The sequence below is a fragment of the Epinephelus lanceolatus genome, chromosome 12, assembly GCF_041903045.1.
Source record: "Epinephelus lanceolatus isolate andai-2023 chromosome 12, ASM4190304v1, whole genome shotgun sequence".
Lineage (NCBI taxonomy): Eukaryota > Metazoa > Chordata > Actinopteri > Perciformes > Serranidae > Epinephelus > Epinephelus lanceolatus.
The window spans coordinates 40,548,629-40,576,335 of NC_135745.1; the positions used below are offsets into that span (position 1 = coordinate 40,548,629).

Below are 27,707 nucleotides of genomic sequence, written 5' to 3' on the forward strand. Positions count from 1 at the left end.
TTAATTATTTCTTATTAGTATTTATCAAGGCAGCATGCCCAGTATTATCTGGTTCCAGCTTCTCAAATGGGAGGATTTACCACACATTTTTAACATTTAAACATTTTCCACTGTGCTGAAACATAAATGTGTCCTGGATATAAAGGCTTTTGTTGCATAGATGTGATGGGCTATTACTTGTGATGCAATGCTCAGATTAAACCCAATTTTGCCCACAATTTAAAAATAAATCAGAATGAGGATTGGATTCTACCACATTTTTGTTTTATAAAATGCAGAACAAATGGAGTGTTTTTCTATCCACTTTTTAATCAAATAAAGTGTCTATGTTCTTCTTCCACCTGTGGAGTATCAAGTGCATCAACAAGTCCGTCAAGTTTACCAATAAGTCCCTCACTGAACGACGGGAACAGTCTGTATGTGCAGTGAATGGCAGGGGGCGCACAGAGGCAAGAAAAATGGAAGGAGGCAGAGGATGGAGGAGTATTTCCACTAAAACATGCGCAGAGAAAATGTACATTCACATCCAGTGCGCAATACTAGTAGAGAAATGATTCACTAAAATCATAAATCTACCATAAGGAAAAGATTTTACACATAAAAAATAAAATAAAATAATAAATAATCACATTTAGTAGCTAGAATAATTTTGGCACAAGTGACTCCCTCTTTGGAAACACAGGTACTGTGATGAATATTAAAGCGAATATTATTGGAATATTGCAGAAATATTAAAATATGATAGCACTGGCATCACCATAAAGTACTATTGAATATCGTGTGGCAACTATGACATGAAGGTATCGTGTTAATAAACTCTTACTGACGCATCATAATCAGGATTCATAGGATACAAAAATAAAAAAAGACTCAGACAGTGAAAGACATTTTCATCCTGAGAAAAATTGTGATTGTGCATCTATGTGTTTGCGTGTGTGCACAATCCGCGCGTGCGTGTACGTATGGATGCGCGTGCGCGCAGACGGAGGATCGCCGAGCCGAGCCGTACCGTGCAGCAGGCACAAGCCGCTGGGCGCGCAGGAGAAGCCGCAAAAAATTACAGCAGCCGCTACTTGAAACTGCGAGGAGAGCAGAGGGAGCGTCGGAACTTGAGTGTGCACGGTAAGAACCGCCACGTCTCTTTATTCTCCTCCTTTTCTCCCTAAAAGAGCGCTTTGGATGCTTTTGGCTGTTTTATTTTAATTTTTTTTTCATCCCTTTTGTCTTTTTCCATCTCTCCATTTGGGGAGCCGGGGCGCACGCTGCATGGATGAGTGTAGAGAGGAGACAAAAGATCCGCTGGATTTGACGGAAAAAAAGAACAAAATAGAACAAAAACGGAGCTGAATAGGAACATTTTGTAATTCCAGATATTAATTCTTCTTCTATCCTCCCTTTTTTTTCCAAGCGAAAAAAATATGTGCACGAGCTTGAAAAGGGGTGTGTACCGTCTGGAGGAACACGCGCTTCACCCTCAGACACAGATTTTCGTTTTTCACACTTTTATTGAGGGAAAATGCGCTTCGAGTGCGCACAGGAGCGTCTCCTCACGCGCATCCCGAGCTCTTTATTATTTATTGATTGACCTGAAATTGTTTATTATTATATTAATTTCTCAGGCTGCTAGGCAACGCAAAGAGGAGCGTTTTCCCTCATAATTTACAGCCAGTAAACATTTAAACATCCAGAAATAAGAAGAGCTGTCTCCTGCTCGCCCCACCTCTTTGTCTGTGTGGAGGTGTGACACCATTTGGCTGCATGCAGCTGGCACACTCAAATACACACTATCACACACATTCAGCGTCTCTAACCATATTATGTCATGATTTAGATGAATTATTGATCTCATATTTCCGTTTTATTGCACTGAGAAGAAGGTGGAGGATGGAGGAGGGAGAGGAGGGGGAGATGGGGATTTGGGGAGCGTGTGTGGGATGGAGGAGGAGGGAGGGGGGGGTGATGGAGAATTGGGGGGTGTACCTGAATAACCCCCATCTGCGCACACATACATTAAGTTCATCCTTCCTCTTTGCTTCTGTTGCTGCTGCATCGATGCTGGACGTTATTTCTGCAGCGAGTCAAACTTTATTAGCCATCCTCCGTCGGTTAAATGCCTGGTCCTTTGTTTGCCGCGGCACGCATGCGCACTGGGAGTAGGGTGTGGATGGGAGAGATGCCACCTTGCCTATCAATAGGATGGAGAGGAGGAGGATGGTGATGGCGGGGTTTTAATTCTCGGTCTGTTGATGATTTACTGCGAAGAAAACATTTGATTATAGGAATAAAATGAGATGCTGTCTTTGTCGATGGGATTGTGCGTGCCTCTGTGTGTGTGTGTGTGTGTGTGTGTTTGTGTGTGTGTTGTAGATGGCGGTTTGTGTGTGAATGGAGCCCCAGTGATAGTGATGCTGACTGCTTTTTCACTGAAATATCACTCGGTAGGTTACAGTGATGGTGTATTGAGACAGTGAGTCAGTTCGTCAAATAATTGATTAGTTGATATGAAGAAAATTAATAAATGATAATGCACATAATCAATTAATCATGAAGTCCATTACGAAGTGAAAATGGCAGACATTGTGTAATTCCTGTCTCTCTGTTGTATGTCATTGTAAACTGAATATCTCAGGGCTGTGATGGAGATTTTTCACTGTTTTCTGTCCTTTAGTAAACAAAACGACTGATCGCGTATTCAAACATGAAGTTATAAATAAAAAGTTGCATTAGTTGCAGCTCTAACGCCCCAGCTGAGGTCAATATAAAGCAATCCTATTGTTCAGGGGTGTCAAACATACAGTCTGCGGGCCAGAACCAGTCCATTAAAGGGCCCAATCCGGCCCGCTGGATGAATTTACAGACTTGATATTGCTGCACTTGTGAAGTCTAAGGCGGTCGTACACATGCCGCGTTTTTTGCGCCGTCAAATTCATTGTTTTCAAAGTAGACGCATGGCAGGTGCGCTCAAACACCAGAGTGATGTCAGAGGCTCAAACACCAGAGTGATGTCAGAGTGACATGGTCGCAGTGCACACGCGTTCCTGAGTGGCTATTTGATTTTAACCGAATTCAACTTTTGGAACGCAGCAGTGCGCACTGCACGTCATGTGATGAGAAACAGCCAATCACAGCCAAGAGATATCTTTCCCTTCTTCTGTAAATATCAGTCTGTGATGAATATGGAAAAGTTGATCATGTTAGTGCAGGGCTGCCCAGAGCTTTACATCTGTCCCACGGATGATAGGCCTACACACATAAACAGCTCCTGGAAGAAGATCAGCTCTGCGCTCAGGATTTCAGGTAATAATACGGTGCTTGTTAAGGTTGCTTACGGCGGAATTCCATTGGATGCGTGTCCGTTGCAGAACGGCTGCGCTGGTTATCCGCCGTGTGCTCCATCATCTGTCAACACCCATTGGCTGTGTTTGCTGTGCAGTGTGGTGCAGCTCCGCCGGACAGCGGGAGTCATGAGGACCCAGGAGATCTCGCGAGTTCGCGCATAATCACGAGATATAACAAGCTGTAGTTTCTATAAACAGAACCACAAAACCAGAGGAGTAGTAGGAAGACATCTTGGTGCACCTCCATGATTAACATCTCCTCGTCCATGGTGTCAATGGGATGAAATGACGTCTGAAAACCTCTGACCTGTTGACTTCAGGCCTGCCTCCGCCCATTATGACGTTTTCAAGGTGTAGTGCAGGGAAATATGATCCGCCATGAACACTGTTTATTTTATTTTGAAAATTAACCGGATGTTCTATTTTGCTTCTGTGCACGACTTCCTGCCCCGCACAATCTGCTCTGTGCTGAATTGCTGCATTGTGCTCCGGTGTCCGGCAAAAATAGAAGTCCTGCGTATCTGTTGTGGAGGGCTCCGGAGCGCCGCAGCTGTGACGGAGCCAGAACGCAGCACAGCCGCAGCCGGTGGAAACACACATTGACTAGAATTGAAATGGATCGGCTCCGCTGCCATTCCAGAGCACAGACGCAACCCACACACATCTGGTGGAATTTGGGGGTTAGCAACCTCAGACGCAACCTGCCGCCATGCTCTGAAAAGCTAGCTGAAAAAAAAAAGGCATAAGAGTAGCAGCCAGCGTGCGACCTCGTGTTTTCCAGGCGGTTAAAGATGCGGCATGCGTACGACCCGTACAGGTGCCAGGTTTCAGAAGCAGCCCAGCTCCCAACGGACGTCAATATGACATCACAAAGATGTTGGACTTTTACCTCAAAGAGACAGTTAAAATATCGTCAACTTGATTTTCAATCTAAACACAATTTTACGTCTAACAATGGAAGAATTTCACATTTTGTTTACATGGTAGACGTTGAGTTTTGTTCTTCGTACCTTACAACTGAATGTCCTTATTCTGCATCAAGATGACGTTTGGAAGATTTTTGTTACTTAACAACACACCTTAAATCCCCAAAAATATCATCTGGCGTCAGTATTCATCATCAGGTTGAAGTTGGCGTTAGACGTTGTCTTGACTTTGAATTTCGGTCACCTGACATCACAACCTAAATTCAACCAAATGTCATTGTCTAACGATGTTAGGGCCAGCTGGGACACGGTGAGGAGGCTTTAGATTTGCAAATGCTTTGTAAGACAGAGGATAACTTAACCTGCGTCCTCAATAGCTTTTAGTGGGTTTTTACTGTGTCTTACTACACAGGGGTGGGAATGACAAGGACCGTTTGTGTATCTGTTGAATTCTGCATTGACTCTTTAGTGGAGTTGTTGTATTCAATGTGTTTTCTTCTGCTATGTCTGTATAATGTCAGTGCAGTATTTATGTAATATTCCTTATGGGACATGACTTGTTTGTGTAGTGCTCCTCCGTCATGTTTAATGATCTGCTGAGATGAAACAACCCTTTCTAACTCCCAGTTCATCAAATACCAACGCTTGGCCAGTGGCCTGTTGGCATCCTTTAGTGGCGGTGTGACGGCCCCAGGGACAGCATTTCTTGACGCTCTGGGCAACTGCCATAGTTTAGAGTGAGAATGTCAGAGAAAGTGTTTACCTTCTTTGTAAGTGTGTTTTAAAAAGACCCAAAATATGTAACAAGTGCAAATTGACATGCTGTCCCCGAACGTCCAAACACAATGCAAGAGGGTTCCTACCGTGCCGTATTTTGACGTGTAGGTCCACTGAGCAACCGCGGGTATTTGACGAGTTGAGAGTGAGAATGTGTTGGATAAAAGTAACTAAACATTCCTCAAGTACAGAGGTAGAGCAGGTCGTCCACTAATCGGAAGATCGACGGTTCGATCCCCAGCTCCTCCAGTCTGCATGCTGACGTATCCTTGGGAGAGATACTGAACCCCAATACTGAACATGGTGGCTCCATGTATGGTAACCTTGGCCACCAGTATATGAATCTGTGTGAATGGGTGAATGTGACATGTAGTGTGAAAGTGCGTCAAGTAGCTGGAAGAAGCTGGAAAAAGGCGCTATACAAATGCAGTCCATTATTGACTCTGCTGAAGGGGCCCATTGTCTGGATATTGTACAGTATTTCATCATAATGTGAGAATGTCTTGGTGATAAGAGTTGGTTCTTTCAGAAGATTTTTAAAAATCATAAATATTGTGGATGTATGGAGCATTCTGATTGGCTCAGACACTGCCATGTGACTGTCTGGGCACACTTGTTGTAATATGTCTTTATACTCTGTTACTTAAACCTGTCTACTAAAGGCAAAGATGGTTTCAAAGAAAAAAAATACATCACTATAACAGACAAATTAAATATTTTTTTGTAATATCACAAAAAACAAAAATCCAGATAATATCCAGTCTCATATCACGACACCAGTGTTAAATCAATATGTAACCCAGCTCCAACTCTAGTATTCATTTAAAGCTCTGGTACGTGTCAAATATGGCGAAGAGTTCACAGCAGCGGTCTCCCTCTGAGCCGTGTTATAAAATCGCCATAGCAACGTGGGGACTGTAGTAATGTGTCCCGTCTGTCTGGCTGTTGATTGGCTCTCATAAATCCAGCCCTGAGTCCGTTCATTCATCCTGCCGGACGGAGACAAACAGCAACCTGATGAGAAGTTACGACGGTGACTCATCCATTACCGCCGCTGTCTGCTGTTCGAGGTGTGTGTGTGTGTGTGTGTGTGTGTGTGTGTGTGTGTGTGTGTGTGTGTGGCAGAGAGGGGAGCAGAGACATAGCAATGATACTGTGCTCGCCCTCTCTGTCTATGTCATGAATTCAGTCTAACTCTTTTCTGTCTGACACACACACATGCACACATACACACACTACATGGTAAAAAGTATGTGGACAGGAGGTTATAGGGCCGCTAACAGAGATGTCCACATACTTTTGTCAGACAAGAAGAGAGGCTGAAAAAGAGAGACAGAGAGTCAACCTTGCAAGTCTCAGATGGTCCCCTCTTTGTCCGTCTTTGTGGTGCCCTATCCCCCCCGCCGAGATGTCAATAATAAAAAAATACACTCATTGTCACGGCTCTGATGAGTCATGTGATAAACAGGATCACTTTTCATACGACGCAGCGCCTGCCTTAATTAAACCATCAGCCTGCGTGAGATGCAGGCGGAGGCTCGTTAACTTACAGCAGAGGGGATGAAGCGGGACAATGGGAGGCTGCAGCTGCTACTCACCGCACATGCAACCGAGCATGAGTGCATGTGTGTGTTTGTGTGTGTAGAGGAAGGTGGGGAATGGGCGCAGCTGCAGGTTGAGTCACCACTGCTGCTACTACTGTCACTACCACGGCACAGAAAGTGGACAGTTTAACACAATGGGGTCAGTTTTTGGGGCCTAAAACTCTCATTAAAAGAAGGAAAAACAATCTGCAAATGAGGTGACTTAACATCCACTACCAGTGCAGTGTGGGTAGTTTTCCAGAGATGTGTATCAGGAAATAGGACAGGGTTACTCCTGCATTATAAGAGGAAAGAACTGTCCCTGTATCCGAGAAAAGACTTGGATTAAGTTAATATACAGTAAGCATCAGAAACAGCAGGTGAAATAATCACTTGTGCTTTTATTGAGGAAAATACGATCTCCAGGATTCAGGAACAGACAAAATGTGCAGATAACGTCAGGCAGTGCAGTAAGGAATATTGCTGGAGTGCCGACTGTGCAGCTGTGCTTCATTATGGTAGCAGGTTGTGTTGTGTTTTACGCTGTAAGGAAGTGCAGAGCTGCTGGAGGTGGCCAGACGCTGCCTGCCCTGCAGCATGCAGTAGTATCTGACATGGGCCTGACTGCACTACAACCAGTATGTTCAAGATTGGTTGGGAGGATCTGGTTAGCATGAACTAATGTGGAGGAAGTTGATTTTATTGTGTGTGTTTATGAGTTGTACGTGAGAACATTTGAGGCTTATAATGGTTGGTGTGCCTGGGTGTATCCTCCATTTTGTTATTATGTGTGTGGATATATTTGCTGTGTTGTACTTAAACGTATTCCCATATATTTCATAATGCTTTAAAAGGAATCTCCACCGCTTTTACACATCACAGTCTGTTTACAGGTTGTGTCTCCAGAGGGAGCTGCACGAAATCTGATCAACCACCTCAAGGGATGTCACTTAAAAATGAATAAAATCTGGAACGTGAGGAGTTAGAAAGACCTGAGCTTACCGGACCTCTGTAGCCCACCGCTCATCTCTGTTTGAGGCTAAGCAGCTGCTAGCTACGTTAGCTGCGACTAGCATAATACACCCCAATCTTTGGATGTGATTGCTGAATGAAAATTTGACAACCTATGTCGCTTTTATAATAATATTTATGAAATTCATTGGCAATTAAAATGCAGCTTTTGTGGTGACAGCCTTTTTAGTAATTATTGCATTAATACGTATACAAAACTTTTTCTTAATACGGGATCTGGCCATCTGGGGATCCTCCATCAGCACCATTAACGCCATAGACCCCATTCTACATTCATATTATAATCCACACCAAGTGAGCTGCCTGACAGAACAACCTGGTCCCACTCCTAACTCTTCAAATACTGACGCTTGATGGATCACCTGGCAGCGTCACACACTGATGCACATAGGCAACCTTTAGAGGTGGCATGACATGACCTAGGCAGTAGCATTTTTTGAGGCTCTGGGCTGGTACTCTTGTATGAGGAGAACGTCCGCTTAGGGTGGGTGGGTCAAACAAATTCTGGACTTTCACCCTGGAGACTGCTGTTGGTTTCCAGGGTGACACCAAAAGTAAATCAAGTAATTTTAATAATGATGTAGTGTGCTAGTGTGTGTAGCATACTATACTAGTGATGTATGTTAGGTGAAGTTGTATTGCGTTGGTAACAAACACACTTATTTTAAGTCACACCATGACATGAATTTTAATCTGACCATGCCTAAACCTCTGAGACCCTGTGTCCTCATATGAGGACATCACGTGTTGGGTTTACTTGACACTAATCCATGTACAAACAAGATGGCAGCCATCTCTGCCAAGTCAGTCTGCAGCTGATCCTGACACAAAGGTGGTCAAGGTACAAAACCTGATCACATTTTATGGTTGAAACTTGTTTATTTATGATTAATAATGTTTGGAATTTGATATGGCAACAAATTTGACCAATTTTATTAAGAGTTAATAGCTAAGACGTTATTAATTAGGAAATACTTGTTTGAGGATGTTAGGACTTAATTATCATTGACAATTTTAGTTTTTTATACTTATCAGGTCCTCCTGATCCCAAATAGCTAGGAGAAATTAAAAATGCATACCAGACAAAAGTTTAGGTCTCAGGAGGTTATTTTGAAAAAAGAAGATGCATGTAACATGTGTCCATTGACACTCTGTTCCTGAATGTCCAAAACATGTTTGACATGAAGGGTAACTGATTGAGTGTTGGTATTTGGCGAGTTGGGAGTGAGAACGTGTTGCAACAGACTGAACTACAACTAATGCTAGTAGCGTTACCAGTACTGTATGACCCACAAGCTAAAAATGTCTCTGTGGTTGTCCATCATTCAGCATGTGATCATCTGCAAAGAGTCAGAGTCAAGTTACGCCTTCCGTGAAAAGCCTTTAAAAAACTGAAGTCTGAAACTCTCTCACATTTAAAGACAAGATGTTGACAAGATCGGGGATTTGCGGGGTCACTGTTTGCTGACTACAGCTAGATTTCTTTTGAGATTATTTCCCATCTTGCTCCTGATGGAAAATAAACTGTGCCAAACTACATTTAAAAAATATGACATTCTGACAATTCCTTATGTGTCTGCAAAAACACATAACTTCAGAAGCACAAAATAAAAGGTGTCATATGTTGACAGTATTCTTGTTAATTCGGCATCAGTATAATCTATAAAGATAAACTACATTTGCGTACAAATGTGATGCTTCTTGTTTAATGCTTGGAAGAGCACAGCTATTGGTTGTTGACAATGTGCATGTCATTGAACTTCAGTATTTGCATGAGCCAAGACTAAATCGGATTTTGTTGGAAAGCCAAGACAAGAGAAAGACTGACTTAAGTCGGCTCAAATTGAGTCTTATGACCCCTTTACATCAAACGATCGAGATCACAGGAGAACGCACCAACTGAGGTAAAACCTTAAAGACTTTGACAGTGAAATCGATAAAAAAGTCATTTGCTATAAGACCTGCAAAAGTGTTTCACAATTTGATTTTGCCATTCAGGCTGTTGCATTGGGTTGAATTAGCATACAGGTGTTTCTGTTTTTCTGGTCACTCAGTTTAATGCCAGAGTACCATAATTATGAGAAGAATGCTTGATGATAGTTACAGCACTGGAACAGCTGTTGCAGGAGACAGCTCCTTTTTGTGTTGAATGAGTTTGGGTGTGAAATGGGAATGTGACTTTCTTGGAAAGTAGCCACACTTAGCAGCCAATTGTTTTATGCTGTTTGACAGAGCAGCTCGCAGTAGTGTGAAGGTATAAATATTAAGTGTTGGCTGAGTGTTTATTCTCCTTAAAGAGTCTCTGAGCTGCAGGGAGACCAGAACAAGTTGCTGTTTCACACTTGTAGCTTTTAAACTCAATAGACGTTCAGACTGTGTTTGATTACCGCTCACTGCAGCACGCCGTCCTGACAGGAATGAGGAAGTTGGATGTTTCAGAAGTCAAAGGAAGCATGACGCTGTGGCTTGAATGACTTTCTAAAAGTTTATTTTGGTGCTGTTTATGCTGAAGTGGAGTCACAGTTCAGCAGAGGGTTGACTTTTATCAGGAATTTTCATTTCCCAACAACATGGTCATTTGCTGCCTCACAGTTTATATCTGAACGTCTTTTTATAGATGTTATAATGAGCAGCACAGACTCATAGTATGTCCCACTGAGGATGCTGAGGTCGTGTCCTCTGTGTTTTCTTTGGGAAATTGGTGGTTTAAGTGACCTGGAGGATTACAGTTGAAAATTGCACATAGAAGAACTCCTGTATTTTTAGGTTCAGTATCCGTAGATATGACTATCTTTTCCACAATTTTCTGCATTTGTGGAAAACAGCCTCCAATAAAACCAGTTTATAGTGTTTTGCTACGCAGTATGTCTCGCATATATGCAGTCCTGAATAACTGGGACATTGTGTCTAGAAAGACATTCTTAAAATGCTGTAAACACCGCAAATAAAATTCTATTCACCTCCTCTGTATTGAGGTGGAGTCAGGAAACTTTGCAGATATAGATAATCTCATAGTTGTCACGTAACCCTAGGAATATGTTTTGTCAAAAGGCAACTGTTTGATAACATGTTAGCTGTAACATTAACTTGTTTTTGTGTTTTTCTGCCCCCTAGTGGCCAAAATTAAACACATGCAGCTTTAAAGACGCTCACTGATTTCATTAATCACCCTCGCATCCATAAATATTCTTACAGTTTGTTTTCAAGCATCAACAGAAAGCTGTGAATGCATTTCTGGATTTGATGGTGCTCTAATAAAATCTGAGAGTGTACCTTTAATTAATTAAAAAAAGAGATGCAAACATTTTCTTGGCATCTGACGCCAGCTCTCGCTTCAACATAAGCACTAACATGATTTTACAAATGCTAAACTCATGTCTTTGACCCGGGGTTTGATGTGTCTCACAGTCAGTGTTTCTGCAGCAGAAGTGCATGGAAATGTAAAGTGGAAGTGGCGGCTGACCCCTTCTTGTGTGCCTGCCCGCTCCAGTCCCGCCGGAGGTTTGACGGCGGTGCAACATGTCCTCGTCCTCGGCAGCTCTTTCACCATGAGCGCCATCTGTCACATCGCACCTCGTCTTCCAGGAAATTACAGCTCAAACCGAAAGCGACAACGTTATCTGATATGTACCCCGGCGGGGCGGGAATGAACTCGGCAATCTCAGCTTGCTCTCTGCTGAATCCCAAATCCACTCAGTCACTCAGTCGTCCTTGTGGATTTGAAAATCATTTGGCGAGGGTAGATAAAGGTACAATCCAGCTGTATTTCTACTACCAACCTGCTTTCTTATCTGTGGAGGAGACAGATCTCATCCTAAAAGCAGAGCAGTCAGTGATAACATTCTGATAGATATGATTTCAACAGCCAAACAATTTCATTTATGTCTGAAAACTGGCACCCGGTGTGGCAAAGTAATTGCTGTAACAGAGGAACACAGATCATGGAGTATTGTTAAGGTTTTTTCAACACCTGTGCTTGCAAAACAGGAATTTTCTTACAGAGCTATCACTTGGTTTGGTTAAATAATAACTCAGCTTTGAGGGAAAGTGAGTTTTTATTTTTCTTACTGGCTTCAGCTGTGTTTACCGTCTCAATCTCCTGTACAGAGCTCCTGAGAAAGCCAAAAATACGTGGCATTCCTGTCTCATGACTCCAGCCTTGACTTCAGCTGAGGCATTTCTGATATTGTATGCAAGAATCAATTATTAACTGCTGGAATTTCCTGATGCAAATATGCAGTTTGAATTATAGATCAGTGTGAACCTCAGAGAAAGTTCACAGTCATATCTGCTGGCTGCTGAACATGTTCTTTATCAGCGAGGTGGGCGGCAGCCATCTTGTTTCAGCCCACCGGTGCAACTGAGCACAAACCTGTAACACCAGAAACTCTGGAGCACAGCAGTGTTGCTGATGATTTATTTCTACAGGAGTACTCTTAATGATCAGTGTAAGGTGAGTGGAAGTAAAAATATTTCAGCCTCATGCTGATCCATTGAATCATCTGCCAAATTTAACCATCACTATTTGAGCACAATATTAACATATCATCACCTTTTAAAATGATTTGCTGAACCTGAGGGATCTCATTTAATTCAGGAGTTGGGAGAGACCAAAAACAGAGCAGGAAATCTGTCTCTTTAGCTGCTAAATGCCCCATTAGTAAAACTGGTGAACCAGGTGAGAGTGGACTCAACAGGCTAAAGCCAAGAAACCAAGAAAAGATCACAGGGAAACAAAAGGCTGGAACAGAAGACACACAAGATGCTAAAATAAACTGGCACTGAGAGAAAACAAGACACACACTAAGGCCTAGTCCACTAGCCTGGTTCCAGACCATAGACCCCGCCCACTCAACTGAGCTGATGTCAAGCTGTACGCCGGTGGGTAACTGGTGAGGATAGCAACAATGGCGACCGCTACAGATCCTACAGACCACATTAACGATGCTATCGAGGTATTTCGCCACTACTCGCGTTAATGGAGGACCAAATTAAGGAAGCTGCTAAACTGGATTTAACGGCGATGCAGCTGGGCATGCACGACGACGGAGACATTTTAAATGGGTAATGCTCGCTTGTTTTCAGCACCCCCGAGGCATGGATACTAATGACGTCAGATTCTGGGTGAGTCGTTGATCTCTACTGATTGGTTAGGGAAAAATCAAATTCCATCCCCCTTGTAAATCGCCTTCAATGGAGGTGATGTCAGACTGAAGGTTCTGGGAGCTTCAGTCTGACACTCAGGCTGCTAGTCCACACGAGCATGGGTATTTTTAAAACCGAACTTTTTTGGCCTCCAGTTTTTAAAAAATCTGCATCCATATGAGCGGTGTAATAAAAATACCTCCGTCCACATGACACCGCAAATTCCACTATCAAGCAATGTAATACACATGCCAAAGCAGTAGGTGGCGATTTAACTCCTAACTGTAAGGCCATTGTAGCCAATCAGAAGGCAGTAAAATGTCATTACCGGAAAAACAACAATCTCTGACCCCCCCCCCCCCCTCCCCCCCCACCCACTCAGCATAAAGAACTCCAGATTCTGATTCCTCAGCAGCTCCGTTAGAATCACTGTGTCATCATGTCACTGAGTAGCGTTAGTTGTATGATACAACCACAAAGTGCTGATATGCTGCTAAATAGCAGCAGTATTTTGTTTAGGTCCATCCTCAAATTGTCTCTCGCACACACTGGATAGGGTAATAACACAGCTGTTTTCTGTTTATGTCGCACACTGTGATGTCATACAATGGAGACGAGACAAAATAACTGCAGTTATCCTGTCCACCCATGACTGCTGACACCGGACTTTTCCAAAAAGTTCACCCTGGACTCCGGTTACAAATAACTCCGGTTACAGGGGCCCAAAACTGTGGTTACGTGTGGATGAAAGGCCAAACCATGAGCAAAGAGTCACGGTTTTATAAATACCTGTGCTCGTGTGGACAGCCCTTAAATGCTGTGGTGAGAGGAAGGATAACAAGACACAGGTGAGGCTGACCAGGGCGGGACAGACAATCAGACACAGGTGAAGTCATCAAAAGGGCAGGAAAACACAGGGGCAGGAAGTGAAGTGATCTGAAACAAGAGGAGATGTGAGTTTCAAAGTAAAACAGGAAACAACATGAATGAATGAAATAAAAAACATAACCTAAGAAACTTGAGCTGTGACAGTTCGCCTCTAACTGTGGCTGTCAGGTAGTGCGCAGTAGCTTTTTACAGCTCAGAAGAAAACGTTGACACTGTACCACGAATATGTTGCACCGTGTCATATCAATGTTTCTAAAGTGACATATTATGAGTTGACTTTGTCATCTTGAAGTAGAGGGGACGGTGGATGGGGTAACACCTTGGCGAGATTCCTGCCAAGCTGCAGACCACTGTTCAAGACCAAAGAACAACAAAACTGGTTTTGATTTAGCAAGTCCTCACTGTGTTTCCAGCAGCTTTTGAGGCACCAAATGTAATTGTTTTAAAGTGACCTGTAGCTGTTTTTCCAGCAGGGATGGTGCCATGAAAAGTGGTCATTTTTTTCCAGGGAATTGTTTCCTGCAGGGAAGTCGTCCAAAAAGCTTTTGTTTTTTAGTCATCACTGCTTTTCAGCTGCAATAGTGGCACAAACTGTGGTTGTTTTTCACAAAGACATCTTTGCATTTCCAGCCCAGATTTTGCCTCCAAAACCGTGTATTTTCAGCCAAAACATGATCTTTTCCGAAACATAACCAAGTGTTTTTTGTGCCTAAACTTGACCACACATTGACCACAGTGTTGTTGAAACATAAAGTTTTAACATATAGGCAAACGTAACGTATCCTGAGTGAACCAGAACTGTAAAGTTGTGGGGCAGACTGATAAACAACGAGCAGAAACCCACTGAGAAGCTCCATAAAGACACTAATAATATTTCATATTATATTAACATTTAGCATTTTCACCAAATATCCTGTAATTGGTTCAAATCGGAGGACACAAAGATGTTTCAAAAGACAATGTTCAGCTCAGCATAATAATAAAGATGTAAAAACTGGACAAATTATTCATTGTTACATTATTATATTCAGCAGTCACAATGAACATGTTTGAGCTCCTATCAGCATCTTCCATCCTCCTCTCCATCTTTACTTTTCTCTGTAAATCTTTAAGGACTGCCGAGCCTGGAAGACATTGCGGGTGCTGCTCTTTATGTGAATCCTAAACAGTCCAGAGACTGTTTCAGAGAGTCTGAAAATAATGAGATGGTACAACAGAGTTTAGACTCGTAGGTGCTCGGCCTCCTCGCGCTTGTGTCGCAGTCCCAGTTCTGTCAGCTCCCATCAACGCCAGAGAAACTGACGACGAGAAGAAAATTACAAGAATATCTCTCACTGGATTTTTTTTTTTTTCCTCAAGTGCGAGACGTGATCAAGGGCTTGTCTGAAACACTCAGCGATGTGTGAGTGCGTTCGACATTAGACTGTGAGGGGGTGGATAGTTTTCTACATGCATGTTAACAGTGAGGGGCTGAATTTACAACACTGTACATCAGTTAGATTATATTAATCAATGTTGTGTTGTTGTTTCCAATATTTTTAGTGATATTTAAAAAATAATTTATTAGAATATTTTTAATTATTCTAATAAATTTATTTTTATTTTTTGAATAATACGTATTTATGTCAATACATTTGCATTATTTTTTCAATTATGTAAAAATACATAAAAATAAATAAATAATGAAATAAATAAAATATACAGTATTATTGGTTTATTTATTTATAGATTTTTAGATAAATAGATCAATTTTAAATATTAAAATAAAATGAAATAAAATTTAAAAATAATCATTTTAGTATATGTATTGTTTTATTATATATTATATTAAATTGATTGAATCAAAAAAGATAATTTTTAATAAAATGAAAACAATAATATTACCTTATAAATGTACGATAATTAATTATCATGAAATTCTGAATAAATAAAATCTGAATTATTATAGCTTTAAACAATTTTGGGTGTAAATTTAAAAGCACAATAATCTTGGCATTTTCAAATTTTCTGCTTGCTCAGCTGTAACCCAGTTGATACCAGAAAGACCAATTAGAGGCTGTCTAGACTCTGTGCCCTGTGTCCTCACTGAGTCCAGTCTGCCTGCATGGTGCTGGATGATGTGTGTCTTGGCTCTCACCCCCCCTGTGGCTCTTTTTTGGGGTTAGCTGGAGTTTAAAGTCGACTTTGTCCCGTCTCCTCGTCTGGCTTGCCACCCAGCGTCGCTGACTGCAGGGCTGCCCTCTCTCTCTCTCACTCTCACTGTCTCACTGTTGTGGCTGGGGACAGCGGACGCCCGCCACGTCCAATTTTGCTCCACCGGCGTCTGGCCGCTGGCTGCCGATGCGCTGGTGACAGGGGTCATTTAGATGCAATGCTGAGAGGGCCAGTTTAGCCAAGACAGCCAGACAGACACACAGACAAATGGAGGAAAACAAGGCAGGGGTGGATGTCTGAGTCTGCACTAGATATGTTTGTAGAAACAGATGCAGTTGTGTTGTTAGATCTCAGCCTGAAGCCACTTTTTACTACTGTGTCTGAAGCACTGAGTCCTCTGTCTGGTGCCATTTTGAGGTCACTACTGCAGTTTTCTTTCTGCAGTTTGATCACTGGTGGAAACCAGCCAGGAGATTGTAAACAAAAGTCACATGACTCACGTGCAGGTCATTTAGTAGACACCTCTGGTGACCTGTCATCTCTCCAGGAGAGACATTTTGGCAGCAGAGGAATTTTTTTTTTGTGTTCACACTTAAGAACATAGTAAGAATTAAGGGGATGTTTCCTGCATGAAAGTAAAATGCAATAAAACTGTGATATTTGTGGGCAGTTTTACAGTTTCTACTCATGACTAAACAACAAAAAACACAAAATTGTTCCAAACTTTTAAAGTGGGAACAAAGCGACATTCAGAGTGACATAAAACTGTACAATTTTAACACATTGGATATTATTTTTTTTCTCATTTTATACTCTGGTAATCAGCTCTTGAACCTGAGCTCAGTCACCACCAGAAAATGTTGGCATCATTTGTTATTGCAAACCATGAATATGTTGCATTTGTAAGTTTCATACATGTCAAATAGACACTCCCAAAGTGACGAGCAGACTTTGCCATCAGGAGGTGGAGGGGACGACGGATAGTGTGACCCCTGGGCGCAACACCTGCCAAGCTGAAGCCCAGTTGAGACCAACAAACAATCAAGTCATTCCAGTGACTTTTTAGCCACCAAACATGGGTGTTTTTTAGTGACCTGTCGCTGTGTTGTCACCAGGGACAACAGCACAACATGTCATTGTGTTCTCAGTTGTGATTGTGTCACCAAAAACAGGGATTTGAAGACAAAACATGATATTTTCCTAACTATAACCAATTGTTTTTTGTACCTAAACCCAACCACATGCTAACCATGCCATTGTTGAAATGTAGACAAGCCTTTTAACCTCAAGGATGAGTGACTGGATGGGTCGACCGGAGATTGGCCTAGGGGCCCAGAGGGGTCCAACCTGGCCTTCACCTCCATAATGTCACTCAAATGAACATGTATACTGAGCAGGAAGAGAATCAGAATGACTAAGAGAATGACTAAGAGATGCAAAAAGACCACAAATGTCCCCTCTCCACCGACATGGAGCAGGTTCTGTTCCGTCTGGAGCATTTCAACCAAACATAAATAGGCTCGAAACCTGAAAAGTTAGTTCCTGGCTTGATCTGAATTGCAAACCCTGAGGACATCTGTGGGCATGTCATCTTGCTACTACTGCAACTTTCAGCGTGCATTGTGCAAGGCCCTTTATTGATCACACATCCTCGATCATACTGGTTTTGCTCAGAAGTGGTGGAAACACGAGCTGATTTGCGAGATGGCACCAAGGTTCAAAGAGCCCTGAACAGAATTGATTCAGGAATCAGAGATGATTTGGTGGAAAAGGGATAAAAGAGATGCAAAGGAACAACGAAGAGACAAAAAATGACAAAAAAATGACCACAAAGAGACACAAAGCAGCTTTGAAGAGACACAATATAACCAAAAAAGATGCAAAGTTACCCCACAGAGGCACAAAACGAACACAGGGAGACACAAAACTACAAAACAAGCGTAAAGACTATAAAGAGATGCAAAACCACCACAATGTGTATGTGTCTTGCTCCTATGGAGGCGGGGTGGTGGAGTCCTTTGCATATATATTTCCCCAGGGGCCCATTGTCTCATAATCTGCCCATGTTCAACGTATCGGCTACATAATAACACACATTAAATGCACCTGTGGTTTGCAGAAAATGCCAACATTTATTTTGGCACCCACTGGGTGAGGCTGCATCGTCAACCCTAATAAAATGCCCTGCACTGCACACATGTATGTGCACATGTACAGCATCAGAGTTTTATTCTCACCTCATAAAATTAACTGAACTAATTGACAGAACACGATAAACTGCAGTGAACATGCTGGCTGTGTGAAAATGATGACAGCTGCAACAGTATCAAATGTGCTGGTAGAAGGAACTAAAGGAGTGATATCCTGAAAGAGAGAAGTGCAAAATGCAGAGTGAGTGTTGCATGTTTGGTCTGCGTGGGCAGCAGCAGTTGATAAGACCTGTTTTTGTGTGTGTTCGTTTCTTGCTTGTGGACTCACTGACTCCCTTCATGAGTCAGATTTATGGGAAGATGTTAAAGATGATTCCAGTGACGGTGCTTTATGTTTTCCTGTGCGCTGGGATCTGGCTGGTAAAGCGGATCATAAACATCACAGAAAAGTCCCCACAAAGCAGTCAGGAGTTATTACCTCCATCTCTGCTCAGAGGCAGGAGGGGCAGAACCTCTGAAGCTTGTGTCCTCAGCTCTGATTGACTGAGCGTTTTAGACAAGACTTCAAATATGACTCAAACAGACATAACACTTTGACTTGGTAACATATAAATATAATAAATCAAGCACCTGTCTGACATAGAGCTGAAAAACTAGTGATAGGCAGACTGATCCTTTTCACGGTATCGGTTCCTATAAATTGATACATGTTATGAGTTATGATACTTCCTGTGAAATATAGTGTCAGTTTCTCAATTACAGTACATGCACATTCGACAGCTGCTGTCGTGCTGCCCACCACACAAACCTTCTCTTCAATACCACTTACATTAATATAGATAAAATATTCATTTTAATGCACTGATTCAGTGTCCTACTTGTATGAAGGTATGGCTATGTAATACGATGTTACAGAAATGTCAGTGACCAACGATTTGTCGTTCTTTGAGAAGCAAGTTGCAGACAACCCAGTTACCGTCAAAGCCTTCTGCTGCGTTCATGCGGTGTTGGAACAATCCAAAAAATTAGTTCCTGATCATATTTCTCACATACTGTTTAAATGCTCTGAGCAATAAAATGTAACACATTGTTGTAGCATCCATGTTGTTCACCAGGCTACTCTCATGCATTGTTCATATGTTTATATATATATCCCTTGTAATAATGAACCAGTTATTCATGATTTTGGTAGGTTGTGATCACATGACCAAACGCTGATGGTATTAAAGAGGAAGTGGTCCAGTTAGGAGGCACACTGGGCTGATGGATGGGTCACAAGAAGCACATGACTTCTCCCTGGGACTTTCCCCTAGCCTGGTTCCAGACCAGAGACCCCACCCACTCAATTGAGTAGGCTTGCATCTCTGGTCTGACATACTGCAATGAATTTGCGATTTATCTTGTCCAAACAATGGACGGACCAATGAACGCCGGGGGTGGGGGCGGGTCTAGCGATTAGCCAATCAGCGCCACGCTGATGTCAAGCTGTGCGTCGGTGGGTAACTGGTGAGGATAGCAACAATGGCGACCGCTACAGATCCTACAGAACACATTAACGATGCTATCGAGGTATTTCGCCACTACTCGCGTTAATGGAGGACCAAATTAAGGAAGCTGCTAAACTGGATTTAGACATTTTACACAGGCAATGCTCGCTTGTTTTCAGCACCCCCGAGGCATGGATACTAATGACGTCAGACTCTGGGTGAGTCGTTGATCTCTACTGATTGGTTAGGGAAAAATCAAATTCCCTCCCCCTTGTAAATCGCCTTCAGTGGAGGCGATGTCAGACTGAAGGTTCTGGGAGCTTCAGTCTGACACTCAGGCTAACTTTCCCCAGCAGACTAGGGCTTGGTACTGTGTGAACTTTGAGTGAACTTCAAGTCATTTTAAGGTACATCATCAACCCTAACCCTTTCCTAACCCTAACCACAGCATTCTCGGAACCCATCGGCTGTATTCAGCGTCTGACTTCCTGATTTGGGCGGAGGAGGTGAATTTCCGTTTCCGACTTCCGTTTATATATAAGTAAATATGCCAAACCATTGCGATGGATTCAGAGTCTGCAGTGACGCCAATTATGTTCCGCCTCGTTAGTTCCCCGCATGGACCGTTTAACCTGGCAACGACTGCAGCTGGCTGAAACGTGATTGGTCAATATCACGCAGACTATAAACAGCCTACAACCGGAAACCAGGGCTCTTCCGCTCTTCTTCCGGAGGCAAGATCTCCGGGGTTTGCCTACAGATAACAGTAACTCTACTTGCCTAAACCTAACCTCCATAACTTTACCTTAAGTACGTAACATCACTGAGGGGCTGATTCGTAGGACATCATACAAGCCATTGTATTAAAATACCTTGAGTTCCACATTACAACCTAAAGCTTATGAACTCATCAAAGTCAAAAGAACAACCATCTGAGGATCATGTGAATGTACCATTTGCCCTTGCTGGTGGAGGTCTTCACTAGTGTCTGACTGAATTGGTCCATGGGGGCAGCTGTCTCTCAGAGGTGGAGCAGGTCGTCCACTAATTGGAAGATCGGCGGTTTGATCCCCGGCTCCTCCAGTCCACATGTCGAAGTATCCTTGGGCAAGATACTGAACTCCAAATTGCTCCCAATGAGAGCGTGTAAATGGTTACTGAGTAGCAGGTGGCACTATGTAGGGTAGCTGTGTGTGAATGGGTGAATGTGACATGACACTGACACTAAAAAGAGTCATTCAAAAAGATTGGTTTATTTATTTTTGCCCATGACTCGTAAAACTACTGCATTTAAAACCTTCCTCTTGAGCAATGATATGACTAAATATGACTCTGAAAGCACAGCTTGTCCTTAAGCACGACATTTCAACAATCCTCCTCCTTCACTGTGCAGTGAAAAATTATCTTTGGCAAGAAAAAGAGTAGACGAGCTGCTGTTTACTATATTGGATTATCAATCTCAGGCAAGACTCTGCAACATGAATTCCATTCTGTACTTCAATAAGTGGAAAACAATTGCTGCCTGAAAAGTACGGAGCTAATGATGACTAATGACAGAGATGATAGTCATGTAAAATATCTGCACAATTTGCAGTTAATGAGCTAAAACATGCAAAACAACCGACAGTCTTTTAAAAACCCATTTCCCATCAGAGTCGCTCATTCAATTCCCAGAACTTTCTCAGAAATGTCACTTGGCTCTGATCCGTTCTGAGAAACCCGCTCTGCTCACCAGTGCAGCCCTGCAGAGATATTGATTGATGTTGGACCATGTCTGGCTCCGGGTGGAAGCCGGGGGCCTCAGGGATCCGTGCAGACAGATGGAAAGGAGGATGGTGTGGGACACTGGGATGGCAGAGCTGCTAGTGGTGGGCTGGAAGCTGCAGTGCTATTGATTGACATGAGAGATAGAGCCAAGCTGAAAGCAAGACAAAGAGAAAAGAAATATTCTTCTCTGAAACAATCCCCGGGTGGTTCTGGCAGCCAAATGGAGCCTCTATCTTTATGTGATATGTGCAGATAATATCCACCTCTACAGTATTTGTAGCACTCTCACTGGAGTTGGACAATGCTTCAGGAAAAAGCAGATAAGCAGTAATTAGACATATCCCCATTCCCATTATCGTACCCCATCGCAGAGAAATAATCTACCTCTCTGTCTGGCTGCTGATTTTCTCATTTCTTGTAAAGCTTTGGTCATTTCAAGGTTACAGTAATATTGGCAGGTTCCTCCTCTCTGTTGGTAATTCAGGAAGTGAAGCGCACTTTATCTTTTATTCACTGGAGAGACATCAGCTCCGTACACTTGAGTCCAGCCCAAGTATTTAACTTCCTATGACCCTGCGTCATCATATGAGGACATTACACTTTGGAATTGCTGCACGTTAAGGTCCAGACACACCAAACTGACTTTAGAGAACTAGCAGCCCCCTGCTAAAAAGGATTTTTTTTTCTTCCTTTACCCCTGGAGGCACTGCCCGTAGTTTTTCGACTAACGGAAGTGCAGGGGCCTCGGGGATCGCTCAACCCCTTCACTTCCGGCGGTGCCCCCAGGAAATCGCCTTGTTGTTTACAAATACTTTCTGGTAGAAAACCAGCAAAGTTTAGCTATATATACACATATCACATCTTTCACGTCACTATATCACCGTTTAGACTAATCTGATGTTTGTAAAGTCTATAAACACAATGACTGAACAAACATTACTATCTCTGTGTGCACGTTTTGTAATTAATAACATGGTTATTGTAGATTAGCTGGGCTAACTGTTAGCTGTTAGCCTTGTTAGCGGTGTCTGTAGCAACTCAGTAACTCAATAAACAGTCTGTGAAATTTTTTTTTTTTCCAGCAAATATCTTAGTTACAACATGATTGAGCTAGCAAAGCAGTTTTGTGTTGCTATGTGTGGTATTTATTCAGTTTTGGGAAATCATGATGTCTAGAAAGCATCAGTGGCTGCAGCTGACAGCGACAGTTAGCAAAGCTAACATCAGGACGTCATCTGTTAAAAGCCTCCTGTTGTCGGATACGATATGAAACTACTCCAGTTAGCTCAATCAAGTTGTAACTAAGACATCTGCTGGAAAAAATATTTTTTTCACGTTGACGAGACGGCGTTTTGGGTGGAGCGGTCGCCATGGACGCAGAGCTTGCTGTTTCTGTAGGTACACATTTCCTGGGGACACCTGCACGTCTCAGCCCCGCCCCCTACATTGTGATTGGCTAAAGTGCAGCATCATTCAAACTCAAAGCCCTGCCCTCTCCCCCTCTGTAGTCGTGTTTCACACAGGGCTGCCGACAGATTCTACAATGTAAATTGCAGAATCTGTCTTGAGAGATTATAATGTTTGTAGTTTGATACAGCACACAGATTTGACTAATTTTAGCAGAAGTAACAAGCTAAAGGATCATTTATGCTCATTGTTAGAGCAACGTTACGTGTACAGAGACAGACAGAGCCCTCTGTCCGTACCACGTATTAATTTCATCTGTATTTGTGCATGTTTTCTTAAAGGATACAGACTGAATGGAGCAGTGCCACCGGACATTGTGGGGGCAGTGCAGCATAGTTCAAGTGAGACAACACGACAATAGGAGACGACAGTGACATTTAAAAAATGGCGGACTAGAAAGAATCGGTAATTTAGTGAAAATAATTCTACATCCACATGTCTCAATGTATTTAATGGCCGCACAGACCACCGTTGTCTACAAAGCTGCCTTGGCTTAAAGGTACAATATTATGACGTCCTTCACTGTCGCCTTGTTTGTCGTTGTGTGAAACTTTGGTAACACTTTACAATAAGGAACACAACAAATTAGTCGTTTCGAAGGAACTAATGAGGAAAGATGGGTTACAAACCATCAGTTAATGGTCAGTTCTTGAGTAACTCCAAATCAAATGTGATAGAGTAGCTAATCATTAGTTAATTAATAATGACTGAAGGAATTACTTGTTTTTTTGTGTACCTTATTGTAAAGTGTTACTGAAACTTTTGACTCTGCCCTCTAGTGCCGTCTATTGGCTGTATCTAGGATGCGTTAAAGTATGAGGGCAGTGACGTGTACACAGTTTGAAACGGACGTGTAAATGAGGCTTATGACACTGTTTATCGGGAAGTACTTGTTTGAGGACATTAGGGCTTTATTATTTTATTATTGCAGCATTTCACAAAGGCCAATTAAGTGCGACAGACTTCCTACAGACAGAAAGGAAATTCCTTTTTCTGTTGCACAGCCATGTTCAGGCACAGACAATAACAGTTTTAAACAGTTTCAGATTTAAACAGTGACCCCTCACTATAGAGCTACAGAACACTGAACAAATGCAGCATTGTTTGTAGTTTTGATTTTGCACAGCAATGTTCAGGCATTAAAATAAACCGTTTTTAAGTTTATTTCACACTTGTGACTATTAGAAATAAACCCATTGTGCCTATATGGGACAACTACTTAGTTTTTTAAACTTAGAAGGTCTTTTTCATCCCAAATAGCAAAGAGAAATAAAAAGACATACCAAACAAAAGCTGGGGTCTCAGCAGATTAATGATAAGTCAAGCTTTCAGCCACTGAATCTTCATCCTGGCAAATGTTTATCCCAGAGCTAGAAATTAGATCGAGTGAAGCACACCTGTGATTGTCATGGATGTACGCATGGGGAATGTAGTTCACAGTTGTACCAGAGTTCCTCTGGTACTTATCATGCAACAGAAAATTGAGGACAACTCAAAGCAGACAGCAATCAGGAAATCAAAAGAATGGAAATGCAGAACAGAAGTGATAAAGGGGAAGGAGATGTTACACTGTTGCTTTCGCTGTAAGCTGTTCTGTGTAACAGTGTCAGATAAATGTAAGATGTAAATGTGATTACCCCTTTTGGGAACGCAGGCTGAACACAAACACCACAAATCTCAAACCAATCAGGAGCTATTCTGACATCAATTAACTCTTACACAGCCCAGAGCTGCACCCAGTGGCTTTTCAGAGATACACTTTCATGCATCATGAAAAAAGATTTCCATTTTTGTTGTGCCTGTTGATTGTGTGTTTGGGGTTCATCTCAATGTCTGAATGTCTGAAAAAAGTCCAATCCAGATCATTAAATTGGAGTTTTAATTTTCAGTGCTCAATTATACAGAAAATCCAGCAACATTCACGTAAACTACATTTTCAAAAAAGTAAAATAAATAACAAAGCAAATATTAGAAATTTGTCATATATTATGATGACAGCTAACAGTCGCTAACAATACAATTGCAGTCAGAAAGTGAACCTTTGCAGAAACCAAATATAATGAAGTTTTATATATATGTTATATATTATGTTGTACATAATATATAAAACTGAGAATCAGTGTTTTCATTGCCTAACATACGAGGGGGTCCTCCTCCATGGAGTCCGCCATGTTGTTTCTACAGTAGCCCAAAACAGACAAACAAAACTCTGGCTCTAGAGGGGGACACTCACATTTTCCTATTGGCCACCGTAGTTCTCTGACACGAAAGCACACAGGAGAAGTCTCAGTTGATTGCAATCTGCAACCTCACCATTAGATGCCACTAAATCCTATGCACTAGACCTTTAAGTGCATGCAGCCAGTGTTGGAGAAATGCAACAATTACTGGTACTCACAAGATCTTGATCGTATACCAGGTAATGACCATGAAAAATATGTAGAACAAAACCAGCCAACACATTCTCATCACAACTCATCAAATACCGCCCCTTTGACAGTTGATCTAAACGGTAATATATGGCAGGCTTGGTACCCTCCTGCATCTGTTTTTTACAGTCTGGGAAGGTGCGTCAATGTACGCTTGTCAGTTGCATTGTGTTTTCAAAATACACCTCCGTTTTCACAGGAAGTGTACAGTTTCTGTTCATTCTCATGGGAAACAAACAGCAGGCTCCCGGGTGAAAGTCCAGTGTTTGTCGAACCCAATTCATCTTTCCTCCCACCCAGCCTTTAGGGACTTTATTGCGATTTATGGTAGTTGTCGGCAGTGTTACAAACTGCTGCTGGCAAGTGCATTTCATAACGCCACAAAAGATGCCTTTGTGCATAGATTTCTTATGCTGATGTCCACTGACATAGTGTCAGCATTTGACGACGATGATGGTTGTTGGTCACTTCGTCGGTATCTAACACCCACATCACTGACAAAGTCATGGTATTTGAAGAGCTGGGAATGAGAACGGGCTGAAACGGCACACGATTGTGGGCCACGGATGTAAAGCCCGGGGCCAGTAGCCCCCGCACTACTTCCTACCCCTCCACTCCCTGTGCTCTTGCTTGGATGACACCCATCTTTGAACTTGGCCTTCATTGTGATCTCATCTACACACTTGTAGAGTTTTGTGACTGCAACTTTTACAGTTGGGACATGGAGACAACATCTGTCGACAGACGGACAGAAACACAGTATCAACACTTGGCCAACTACTCAAAACAGCTTCTGTGCTAGCTCTTGCTACACTCAGTGTCAGCAGGACCACATTTTGCCATGATGACACACACACACACACACATACCAATAACTCAGAAGCTTGTGTTAGCTTGCTGTAGAATCACTGACAGATATCTAGTTATTGATTAGCCCATTTTATAATCAGATTCCTTTGTGTGTGTGCTCTTGCTTCACATCTCTGCATGGAGCTCTGTTCAGCTTCTCTACAACAGTTCGTTGTCTCTTTACAGACACACTGAGCACCTGTTCAGGATTTCCAGGTATTCTATTGTTTTCTATGTGTGCTTAAAACCAGGCAGAGAAGGGAAGGTATTCAAATAATGCAAAGAGCAAAGCTGCAGTGCATTATCGATAACAAGCAAACACAGCTGAGAACACAAAGTCCTTAATCCTCTTCATAACACAGTCCACAATACTACATAATACAAACAGTGGTTACGACACAGTGCACCGTGTTTACTGGCTTATTTAAATCAGTTTTTAATATTCTTTACTGTGTAAATTAATACACTCACTTGGAAAACCTGTGTAACATACTGCATAGCAAACTGATTAATTAATCAATCAGGCCATGAAATAACAACATCTGTGTGCTCCCAGTTATTCATGAGGTGTGTGTGTGTCTGGGATGTCCAGTTTGCATAACCAACCAGCAGTTATATCAGGTTGTTTCTACAGGTTGCCAGGTCAAAGTTGAACAGTTAATCCAAGTATATGGCTGGTGATTCAAATATTTTTTACGTGGTGAGTCAAAAACGTCCAAAAACACCTAACTTGCCAGGCGGGTGGGCCCCTCTCATTGAAATTCAGCAGCGCCCGCGAGGAAAGATGCAGAGATGAGATCACGATTCCTTTGAAAGTATACAAACCAAGTGCTTGACAGCTCTTGAGGTCTCCTGTCTTAACGTGTGTATCTGAGGCTGGGTGGTGGCGGCGGTGTGTGTTAGGAGGAAGGAATATTGGCAGGAGCCTGTGATGGAGTGGAAGATAGAGCCGGCTGTCACAACAGTTTGGGAAGAGTCCCTTTGAAATGACAGAGAGGACTAATACATCCACTCTGCGCCGTCTTCGACTCCGCTCAGGGTCCATTTTGATTTGTGGTTTATGATGTGCACTTTATTGCAGCTTATCTTACATGTACAGTGTGCACTCCTGCTCAAAATGGCTGCCATGTGGACTGATCAGAGAGGGTGGCAGACGCTGCTGCGTGAGGACCATCGAGCAACAGCTTTCTAGATGGGAAAAAAAAACAAAACACTCGTGACAAGATGAACGCGTCCAAGGATAAACAAAAGGAAATGAAAGTCTGATACCGAGTTTTCTCATTAGCATACAGTATCATCCAGCCCGGCTAAGAATGAAAATCAAACTTGAGTTTGAAATGAACGCAGTCATTGATATTCGGTGAGGCATCATAAAAACCAAGTCTGACTGGATAATTAGAAAGCAGAAAGGAGAAAATGGACTACGCATTAAACTGAATGTTTTATGGAGATGAATGAGTTCAGTTGTTGGTATTCCACCGACACTCTGCAGACTCTAATTTACATCCTCATGCCCTTGTAGCTGCTCTATTACACTGTGACACAATAACAAAACACTGCAGTTAGTTTGGGAGATGTTTTCTTTTTGCACCCCTGATTTATTACAGTCTGAATGCAATTGACCCAACAAGTTCACCGGCAGTGTCATTGAATCAGACACTGTCTCGGTGTTTAAGCCTATGGCCTATTATCCATTCACATCATGTGGGAGGAAT

At 42.4% G+C, this 27,707-nt stretch overlaps 1 protein-coding gene across 1 annotated transcript in view; it reads left to right on the forward strand.

Annotated features, from left to right (window-relative positions):
* The first annotated feature begins 952 nt into the window (after window positions 1-952).
* The window catches only part of basp1 (brain abundant, membrane attached signal protein 1), a 77,466-nt gene continuing 50,711 nt past the window's right edge, over window positions 953-27,707 (forward strand). The window contains exon 1 of the mRNA XM_033650646.2: window positions 953-1,122. The gene's annotated coding sequence lies outside the window, so the exon portion shown is untranslated. The remainder of the gene's footprint in view (window positions 1,123-27,707) is intronic.